Source organism: Cryptomeria japonica, chromosome 7 (assembly GCF_030272615.1).
Source record: "Cryptomeria japonica chromosome 7, Sugi_1.0, whole genome shotgun sequence".
Classification (NCBI taxonomy): Eukaryota; Viridiplantae; Streptophyta; class Pinopsida; order Cupressales; family Cupressaceae; genus Cryptomeria; species Cryptomeria japonica.
In genome coordinates, this window is record NC_081411.1 from 603,723,012 (window position 1) to 603,732,941 (window position 9,930).

The following is a 9,930-nucleotide window of genomic DNA, read 5'->3' on the forward strand; positions in this document are numbered from 1 at the left end:
CAAAAGGCGCTCCTGTCCCTCACTGAAGGACCAGGGCGAAAATCTCTAGAACATCAATTTTGCCTTGCAAAAAACGAGTTGAACATGCACTGAAGGGACGAAAGGGATCATTGCTAGCCCCACAACGTGAATTGGCAATTAAAAAATGAAGGATTGAGGACAAAAGTGAAAAGGTGCTCCTGTCCCTCTCCAAGGGACCAGAGCGAGGTTATTGACATTCGTTATTTTTTTACCATACTTGGGCGTTAATATCCTCCAAATTGCATGAAATGCCAAAATCATCAACTTCGAAATATTTGAAAAAATTAATTAAATTGGTATTTAATAAATTAATTTTGGGCCTCAAAAAATTGAATTTCTATTATAAAGGCATTTAAAATTAATTTTTGTGAAATAAAAAATTAAAAGTTGAGCGCACAAGGCATTATTTTGTCTTTATTTATCAAGTCGGCCTTCTTCTTAGTGTTTTTTATATTTTATTTTTTGGCTTATTTTGTCAAGTCGGCCTATGGGAAATAAAATGGTGAGCGCTCTATATAGTAGGGGTGTTTTGAGCAATTTTAATCATTCATTCATTATTTCAAATGCGATTTGGAGGGCAAAGAAGAAGTGCGAAAGCTGGCCTATTTGGAGCAAATTTTCCTCAAGTGTTGAAGACTTAAGGTGGTGGAGTTCATGCTTGTGAAGACTAAAGGAGGCGCATTTTGCTAAAGGGAGTCTTGATCTACATTTTGCCTAGCAAATTCACCTTATTTTTGCATCATTTTTTAGAATTAATTCTCAAGTGGAGGTATGGCGAGATCATCCTAGTCCCAATGTTGAAATTTTGAATTTTGAACTTCAAGTTTTGAAAATTGCGTAGTTAATTAGGAAATGATAACTCAAGATTTATCATGAAGTTTCCTAATTAAAATCTTGAATCTTCCTTTTAAAGTTTAATTTTTAGATATCAAGATATATTACTAATTTTAAAATGTTGTGTAGGTATCAAGATGGCAACTCCAAAGCCCGGAGGATCTACAAGTCGGCAGGTTCTCATCAAGGACGACCTTCTTCGATCTAGCCTAGCATCGACAAGGGTGACCTCCTCCAGCCTAGCATCGACAAGGACGGCCTTCTTTGGACTAACGTCATCAAGGGCGACTTCTCCAATCCAGTATTCCAAGGCGAGGTACAACAATCATCCTGCACATCAAGGACACAAGAAGTTAGAACAAGGGTTCGTTGAAGAAGCAGATAGTTCCAGATGAATTAATTAAAGCTAGCTTCTCAACAACATCAAGTTGAATATTTACTAAGTTACAAGTGTCAGACGAGGTGGCATCCTAGTCATCACTTCTCCAGTCAGTGTGGTCCACCTCAGCATTTCCAGATTCAATGTACCTAACTCATGGAAGGTGGCACAAACTCCGATGTACCTACCCCAGCTATCCATTGGTGGAATTTTTTAGAGAGGACATGTGTCCAAGCAATACAATTTTATCATTGGTCAAGCATTAAATGTTATGTAATGGTTGTAACAAACCCTAATTAGGGTTTTCATTGTTGAATCTTGGCCATTGATCTCGAATTGATCTAAGCCATCGAATTGTATTGAGGGCACTATATAAGCCTTGGCATTTCATTTTGTAAAGGCAATAGAGTTAGAATATAGTTGGAAGCAGTTAGAAGACAGATAGAGAGTAGTTAGAAGGTGATTAGCTAGTTGATAGAATAGCAATTAGAGTAGAGTAGAGAGAGAAGGCAAAGATTGTTGCCAAGATGTTGTTGTAAAAAGACTTGTAACTTCATTGAAGAAATGGTGAAATTTATGGGTCGATTCGACAATTTGCATGGTCTCTATACTTCTCATATTTGATTTCATGTTATTAGATGAGTGGAAGAAATGTGCTTGATTGATGGTGGAATTCGTATATCCATACTACTAGCAATTTGTTGATTGCAGACTTGCCTTGTGTAGTCAACTGGAATCATTCAGCTTAAGCTCAACTTCAATTGTCGCTTCTTCATTGATATGCATCAACCTGATGGTGTCTATGCCTGCAGTGATGATTTGAACATCATAAAGCTTTCCTTCGAAGATCGCACTAACCTTGTGGAGATGGTCCTGCGATGTCAAAACAAGACTTAGTTAGAATTTCATCAAAGATCATTCATCGCTCCTACATTCTTAGTATTAGAATTAGATCCTTTCCTCACCCTCGTCTTTTTTCCTTTTTTTTAAATCAAAGCTAGTGAAGTCCTATGTTCCAGCAATATTCAAAGCAGATCAGACGTTCAATCATCAAATGTAAGTCCCCTTGTGATTCCAGCAAATCACATCATACCATAGAGAGCTTATCCACACGTAGAGACCCTACATACAAGAACCTTGAAGTCATCTTGATTGATCCTTTTCCGCGATATCTTCAGCAATCAGAGGCTTTATTCAAGAGAGGATAAGGTACCCTTGGGTATTTTATTCTGTGTTTGATTGTGTACAAAATACACGTCAACACTATGATTGTAGTGTTGATTTGAAAATCATTAGCTATCCCTAGGAGATCGCACTAACCTTGTGGAGATGTTCGCTACATGTCAAAGCAAAGCTTAGTTGAATTTAATCAAAGATTGTCCATTTCTCTTACATTCCTAGAATTAGATCAGCTTTCTCAACCCTTGTCCTTTTTCCCTTTTTTCCAATCAAGTAGAATTCCACGTTCAGCGATATTCAAGCATTCAAGATTCAACGTAAGTCCACCTTGTGAGTCCAGCAATATCACATCACAATCACTAAGTCTATCCAAGAGCACGTCAAGACCTGACATTTGGAACCTTGGAGTCATCCCATTTGATCACATAGTTTAGCATTCAGGAGGATTTTCTTCAAAAGAGAATAGAATACTAAGTATTTCATTTTGTGTTGCATTGTGCATGAAAAACACATCAACAAGGTCCTCTACCTCTTCCAAAGGTCATTATGTGATTTATGCTATTTGATATTTCTCCATAGTTGCTGGTCTTGACAGGGGCAAGCATTTATGAGGACGGAAACCCTTTGAAATTAGTGGATTGGATAGAAACCCAACTCCACGTAGAGAGGTCAATTCATCTAGAATTCATCATTGGGCATATTTGCAGGTTTTGAAATTAGTTTGAGCTTCAAGAAATATATTTTGCTATAGCAACTACTATAGTAATCACTACAGTAATTGCTACAGTAAACACTACTATAGTTGCTATAGTAATCACTACAGTAATTGCTACAGTGCTTTCTATAGTACCACTATAGTTTTTGCCACCATTGTTAGCTTATTTGCCAGCATCATATTGGAAGAATTTGGGCAGTGATTTTTTAATCATTTCTAGTCTATGCAAGGGTCAATTCAGATCATATGACATCACCATCATTGCAAATCTTATGTAATGTCCCCTTCTTGGACCTGACTTTCTCTGCGACCGTTGGTCTTTTGTTGGGAAACTCGGAGGCCAGTCGAAAGGTATAATTAGGGTTTCCTATTTTTGAGGAGGACTTTGTTCATGTTGGGTGTTTTCCTTGGCGGCTTCTTTCTGGTTGCTCAGAGAGCTTCGCAACGGTATTTTCATCTCTGCTTTCGAGGCAATTCTTAGAATTTACTATTTTTAGTAAGTTCTATTTTTGGCAGTATCCAGGTGGCATCAGGCAATCTCCTTTTCTTGTTCAGTCGACTCAAAAGGGCGTTGACAGATTCGAGCTCCAGAATGCAAGGTTGAGAAGTCAAGTAATTTCAATTTTAATTAACATTATAATTATAATGTTATTTTACCCCTTGGCCTAGTCAAATGACTTAATGACAACTTAAAAGGGGGTTTCTAAGGGTGGCGCTTTCATGGAGTATATTTAATATTTTTTTGTCCTAAGCCAAAGTCAAAACCAAGGCGTGACTTACCAAGGTAAAGACTTAATTATATACCTTGACTTTTGCGCTAGGAAAGATGGGGCGCCATGTTGAAGGTGAGATTAGGGTTTGAGGTGAAGTTGCATTTAGGGTTTCGTGGAGTTCAAGGAATCTATATATTGGAGTCTTGTGCATCATGGAGGGGACTTTTTTCAGAATTTTGTCTGGCTGCCGTCTGGCTCTGGGATTTGCTTCAAGGAATGAAGGCCTTCTAGCACAGGCATCGCTTCTTGTTTGAGAGACAACAACTAGTGGTGATTTAATCTCTATGTATTGCATTTGATAGTAGTTTATCTTCAGAGTATTGCATTATTAATCATTTAAGCATTATAGTGTATTCAGTTTTCTGCATCCAGGAAACCGCGACTGCATGTTTTTCATTCATAAAACAGAAAACACCAAAAATATCATTCTGGGTATTAGCCCATTGCATTTGTTTGACCTAGGCGTTGCATTTCCTAAGTTTGTAGCATTTTAGAAGCTTGCATTGAATTTTAAGAGCAAATCGTACCATTCTGCTAAACCGTACCATTTGGGAGTGCATTGAAATTCGTGCAGGTTGTATGCATGGGTTTTGGGTTGGTTTCTTTGTCTTGTCTTAAGCATCTCCATTAATAAGGGTTATTGCATCTGATTGCTGGTCATTTGGAGGTTATATGTGAAGAATATGAGCATGTGAAGTAGTCCTATAGACTGCTGTTTATGCATTTAATGTGCAGATTTGTAACAGGAATCGGGAGATCCAGTATATTGATCTTTGAAGCTATTGGATTTAGTATTTCCACTTAAGTTCATAATGGCTCTCCATAATGTAATGTGATCCCTTAGAAATTCTACAAGATTTGAACAGAGGAATCCACACTTTGTAAAGGCTGACAGTAGTACTGGCAGTCTTGGTATCATGCTTCATTTCTAGTTGTAATTCTCAAACTCACTTAAGTTGTTGTAATAAGTTTATCCTCCACCCTATGGTAGCTACTCTCCCTTCTTGGGTCGGAAAGCACATTCCGGGTGTTGAGTGTTTTCAGTTTCTGCATTACTAATCAAACAAGCATTATAGTTTTCACTCCGTCATATGGTCGCCCCTGTCCGTTTGGAGTGGGTAGCACATACTTGGCGTAGAGTTCCCATTCCAGTTTTAGAATAGGGGATCCTCTGACCAATGCTCGCCATCTCGGCGCCATGCTGGTTAGAGTTTTCTGCATAAGCAACTGTTTAAAGATCCTCTGACCAATGCTCGCCATCTCGGCGCCATGCTGGTTAGAGTTTTCTGCATAAGCAACTGTTTTAAAGATCCTCTGACCAATGCTCGCCATCCACGACGCATTCTGGGTAGAGTTGTTTCAGCACATGGAATTATATTCTAACTTAAACGTACAATCATCTAAGTTATTGCAATCCAACTTGTTTTAAAGTTTTTTTTAAAAAAAATTTGGCTAGGGATATTTCAGTGGTATCAGAGCCAAGATTCTGCCATCCTGTGAGTAACTTGTCTATGAGTGACAGAGAAAAATGATATTGGGCAAGAGAAGATAAGAAGGTTGGGAAACAATTTCAGTTTCATCAGCCTCCTGAGGGTCAAACAGCCTCAGAAGTCTTGTGGGCTCACTGGGAGTCTTCTCAGGAATCCGATATGGTAGAGGGTGAAAGATCAGTTGGGGGTAATGAGAGGCACACCCACAATAGAGAAGATAGCGGAAAGGAAAGGGAAAGATCTCTGAGTCCCGGGAAGAGGTTTGAAAGAAAGATGGATGCTTTGATGGACATGGTCTCCCTCATGATGGGAAAAATGGGTCAGAACACCACTCCTCAGAATAACTCAGGCCATAGAGGAGAATATAGTGCTTCCAAACCGCATGATGAGCATGCAGGACGGATAGTGCCTAATAATACCAACATTTCTTCCAGACCCTTTAAACCCACCTTTCTGGCACCCGTAGTTAATCACCCTGATCCCGAGGAGAATGCTTCATTTGTGGAGCAGTTGAGACTCGGTCGAGCAGAGTATGACTCTCTACCTGACGACATCAAAATGGATATGTCCTATAATGATTTCATGGATCATAAAAGGAAAAACAAAGGACAAGGGAGATACTATGATCAGAGGAGACCATTAAATCAAGGAGACTTGTACCAAGCTGTCAACAAAGTTACACTTCCCCACTTTGACAGGAGTGATTCCAATTCAGCCCGAGCTTGGATTCAAAAGCTGGATAACTATCTAGCTCTCTGACCAATGGCAGAAGAAGAAGCGATCAAGTTCGCTACGCTACACCTTGATGGGGTGGCGCACGAGTGGTGGTACCATGGCCTCATCACCTTGGGTCATAGGTCTATCACAGCATATGATGAGTTCACCACTAGGCTCATTGAGAGATTTGAGAAGAAGGATCCTGAAATCCACTTTAGAGAACTTGCACAACTAAGACAGTATGGCACAGTCGATGCCTACATTGCAGAATTTCAACGGCTCTCAGTCATGGTGACAGGAATCACCGAAAGGAGGTTGGTGATTCTTTTCAGTGAAGGGTTGACAGAACCTCTCAAGGGGTGGATTAAAGCTTTCGATCCCCCATCATTGCAAGAGGCCATGAAAAAAGCAAGAAATATGGAGTGGGCCGCTCCTAAGGCCAAATTTCAGTCAAATTCCCCCTTTCAGAAAGGGGATAAGGGAAAAAGGCCTCAGCATAGACCGCCCTTGAGACCTCAACACCAAGAGTTCAAGAACCGCAATCCCAATGTCACCCGGTTGGATCCAGAAACCCTGAATGAACTCAGAAGAAAGGGGTTATGTTTCCGGTGTAGGGAAAAATGGTCACAAGATCATGTTTGCCAAAAGGGGGTTAAGTTCAATCAGATTGAATATTATTCTGCTGGTGAGAGTGGTTCTGAATTTTCCGACCAGCAATCTGATTTTGAAGAAAGTGAAGGAGATAGAGCCCCAGAAGAATCTGGAGATGAAAGGGAGTGTGGGGGAGTCTTGGCCCAACTCTCTAGTTTTCAAAGAAACGAATCATTCAAGGTTCGTGGGATGATCAAAGGGCAGCGAATTGTAGCCTTGATCGACACTGGAGCAACACATAAATTCATTGATGAAGTTGTGGTAGCCAAGAAGGGGCTGCAAACTGAAGAGTTTGAAGGGTTTAAGGTCATGGTTGCCGATGGATTCCATATCTCTTGCACCAAGAAGATTTCAAACATGACCATGCAGTTGGGAAACTACGAAGTCAAGGATGACTTCTACGTAGTACACATTGGGGATACTGATGCTGTCCTTGGTATTCAATGGTTGCGTTCTCTTGGGGAGATTTCCTTGAATCTGTAGACTATGGAGTTGAAGTTTCAATCAGATGGGAAGAAGATAGTTCTAAGAGGAATGTCTAATGGAGGTCCGCGAGTTGTGTCATTCAAGAGAATGGCAAGACTGATCCGTCACGATCAAGCTGAGTGGATTGCTGAATGTATAATCCTCCCTGCTAGTCCTGTTGAGACTAAACGTGACCAACCTCCTGACATCCAGTCTCTTCTCACAAAGAAAAGTGCGGTTTTTGCCGACTTGCCTCCTGGACCTCCACCTGAACGGGGTTCAGAACACATTATAGAGCTCAAGGAAGGAGCTAAACCGGTGATCACAACTCCATATCGGTATCCGAAGAGGCAGAAAGATGAAATAGAGAGGAATATTCAAGAACTCTTGGAGATGGGTTTCATTCGCCCAAGCAAGAGCCCCTTCGCTTCTGCAGTGGTTTTGGTGAAGAAGAAGGATGGGACCATGCGCATGTGCGTGGACTATCGTGCTTTGAATCAAAGCACCATCAAAAATAGATACCCCATTCCCAGAATTGATGAACTTATTGATGAGTTACATGGGGCCAAGTTCTTCTCGAAGATCGATCTGAGGTCGGGCTACCATCAGATTCGGATGAGGGGGTCTGACGTTGAGAAGACAACTTTCAGATGCCACTATGGTCATTTTGAATTCCTAGTCATGCCCTTTGGGTTGACTAATGCTCCGGCCACCTTTCAGTCTTGCATGAACCGTGTTTTTCAGAATCAGCTAAGGAAATTTGTATTGATATTTTTTGATGACATTCTGATTTACAGCAAGACTTGGGATGATCATCTCAAGCACTTGGAAGGAGTGCTTAATATCCTGGAGTCTGAGAGTTTGTTCGCTAAAGCTTCCAAATGTGAATTTGGAATGGAGGAGTTATTGTACCTGGGTCACATAATCAGTGCTGAAGGAGTGAAGGTGGACCCGGAAAAGATAAAAGCAGTCATGGATTGGCCACCCCCTGAGAATTTGACTCAATTGAAAGGGTTTTTAGGTCTGTGTGGGTTTTATCGGAGATTTGTTAAGGGGTATTCACAAAATGCAGCTTCCCTTACTGATCTCACCAAAAAGGGGGCCTTTGTTTGGTCCGAAAAGGCTCAAGTTGTGTTTGACAAATTTAAGAAGATAATGAGCTCGTGTCCAGTTTTAGCCATTCCTGACTTCTCCAAACCATTTGAGCTGCAGTGTGATGCATCAGGTGAAGGAGTGGGGGCTGTCCTGATGCAAGACAAACACCCTATCGTGTTTGAGAGTAGAAAATTACGGGGTGTCGAAAGGACATACTCGATTTATGACAAAGAAATGCTTGCCATTATGCATGCATTAGCCAAGTTCAGGCAGTACTTGGTGGGGAACAAATTCGTGGTGAAAACTGACCACAATAGCCTCAAGCATTTCATGCATCAGAAGGATCTAAATGAGAGGCAACAGAAATGGGTAAGTAAGCTTCAAGCCTATGACTTTGACATTGAATATGTCAAAGGGAAAAATAATATCGTGGCCGATGCTCTGTCTAGAAGACCTCATCTTAGCTCATTGTGTGAGCTTACTGCAGATTGGAGAGACTTGTTGCTTGCTGATTATGCCAAAAATCAGTTTGCAACCAGCATTCTTGAAGGTACTTTTCATGATGAAAGGTACAAGGTGGTTGAGGGATTGATCCATTACAAGGGAAGGATCTTTTTGGTGTCCGATTCTAAATTGAAGAAGAAGATTCTGCTGACTTTTCATGATATTCCGGTTGCTGGTCACCAAGGGTTTTTCAAGACATATAGGCAGATCCGAGAAAGGTTTTCTTGGAAAGGGTTGAAGGGAGAAGTACAACGCTACATCCAGGAATGTCCTGTTTGTCAAGTAAATAAGAATGAGAATACTTTACCTGCCGGTTTGCTGCAACCCCTCCCCATTCCTAATCAAAAATGGGAAAGTATCTCGATGGATTTCATCACCGGGTTGCCCAAATCTCAAGGGAAGGACTGTATTTATGTAGTGGTGGATAGGCTTACCAAATTTGCTCATTTCTTCGCCATTACCAGCACTTTTTCGGCAGCACAAGTTGCAGATCTGTTCTTTCGGGAGGTGTTTAGGCTGCATGGGGTACCCAAAAACATTGTAAGTGATAGGGACAGCAAGTTCTTAAGTACTTTTTGGCAAGAAGTTTTCAGAATGAGTGGTACTGTGCTCACTCCAAGCACTAGTTATCACCCCCAAACAGATGGTCAGACTGAAGTAGTGAACAAGTGGTTGGAAGGCTACTTAAGAAATTATGTGTCAGAACAGCAAAGAGCATGGGTCAAGTGGCTGCACCTAGGGGAGTACTGCTACAACTCTTCGTTCCATATGTCGATAAAGATGTCTCCTTTCTTGGCACTTTATGGGTATGAAGCTCCTAGTTTTGCAGATTTGGTTTTTGGTGATAGCAAAGCACCCTTAGCCAAGGATATGTTGCAGAAAAATCAAGACATAATGAAATCTTTGAAAGAAAATTTGCAGATTGCACAAAATCAGCAGAAGTTGTATGCTGATCAGAGGCGTAGTGAGCGCTCATTTGAAGTTGGGGATATGGTCTATCTGTGATTGCAGCCTTATAGACAGTCTACTCTCAAAAAGAGTGGAGCTGAGAAGCTCAAACCTCGCTTCTATGGGCCATTCAAGGTCATCAGAAAGGTTGGGGCAGTA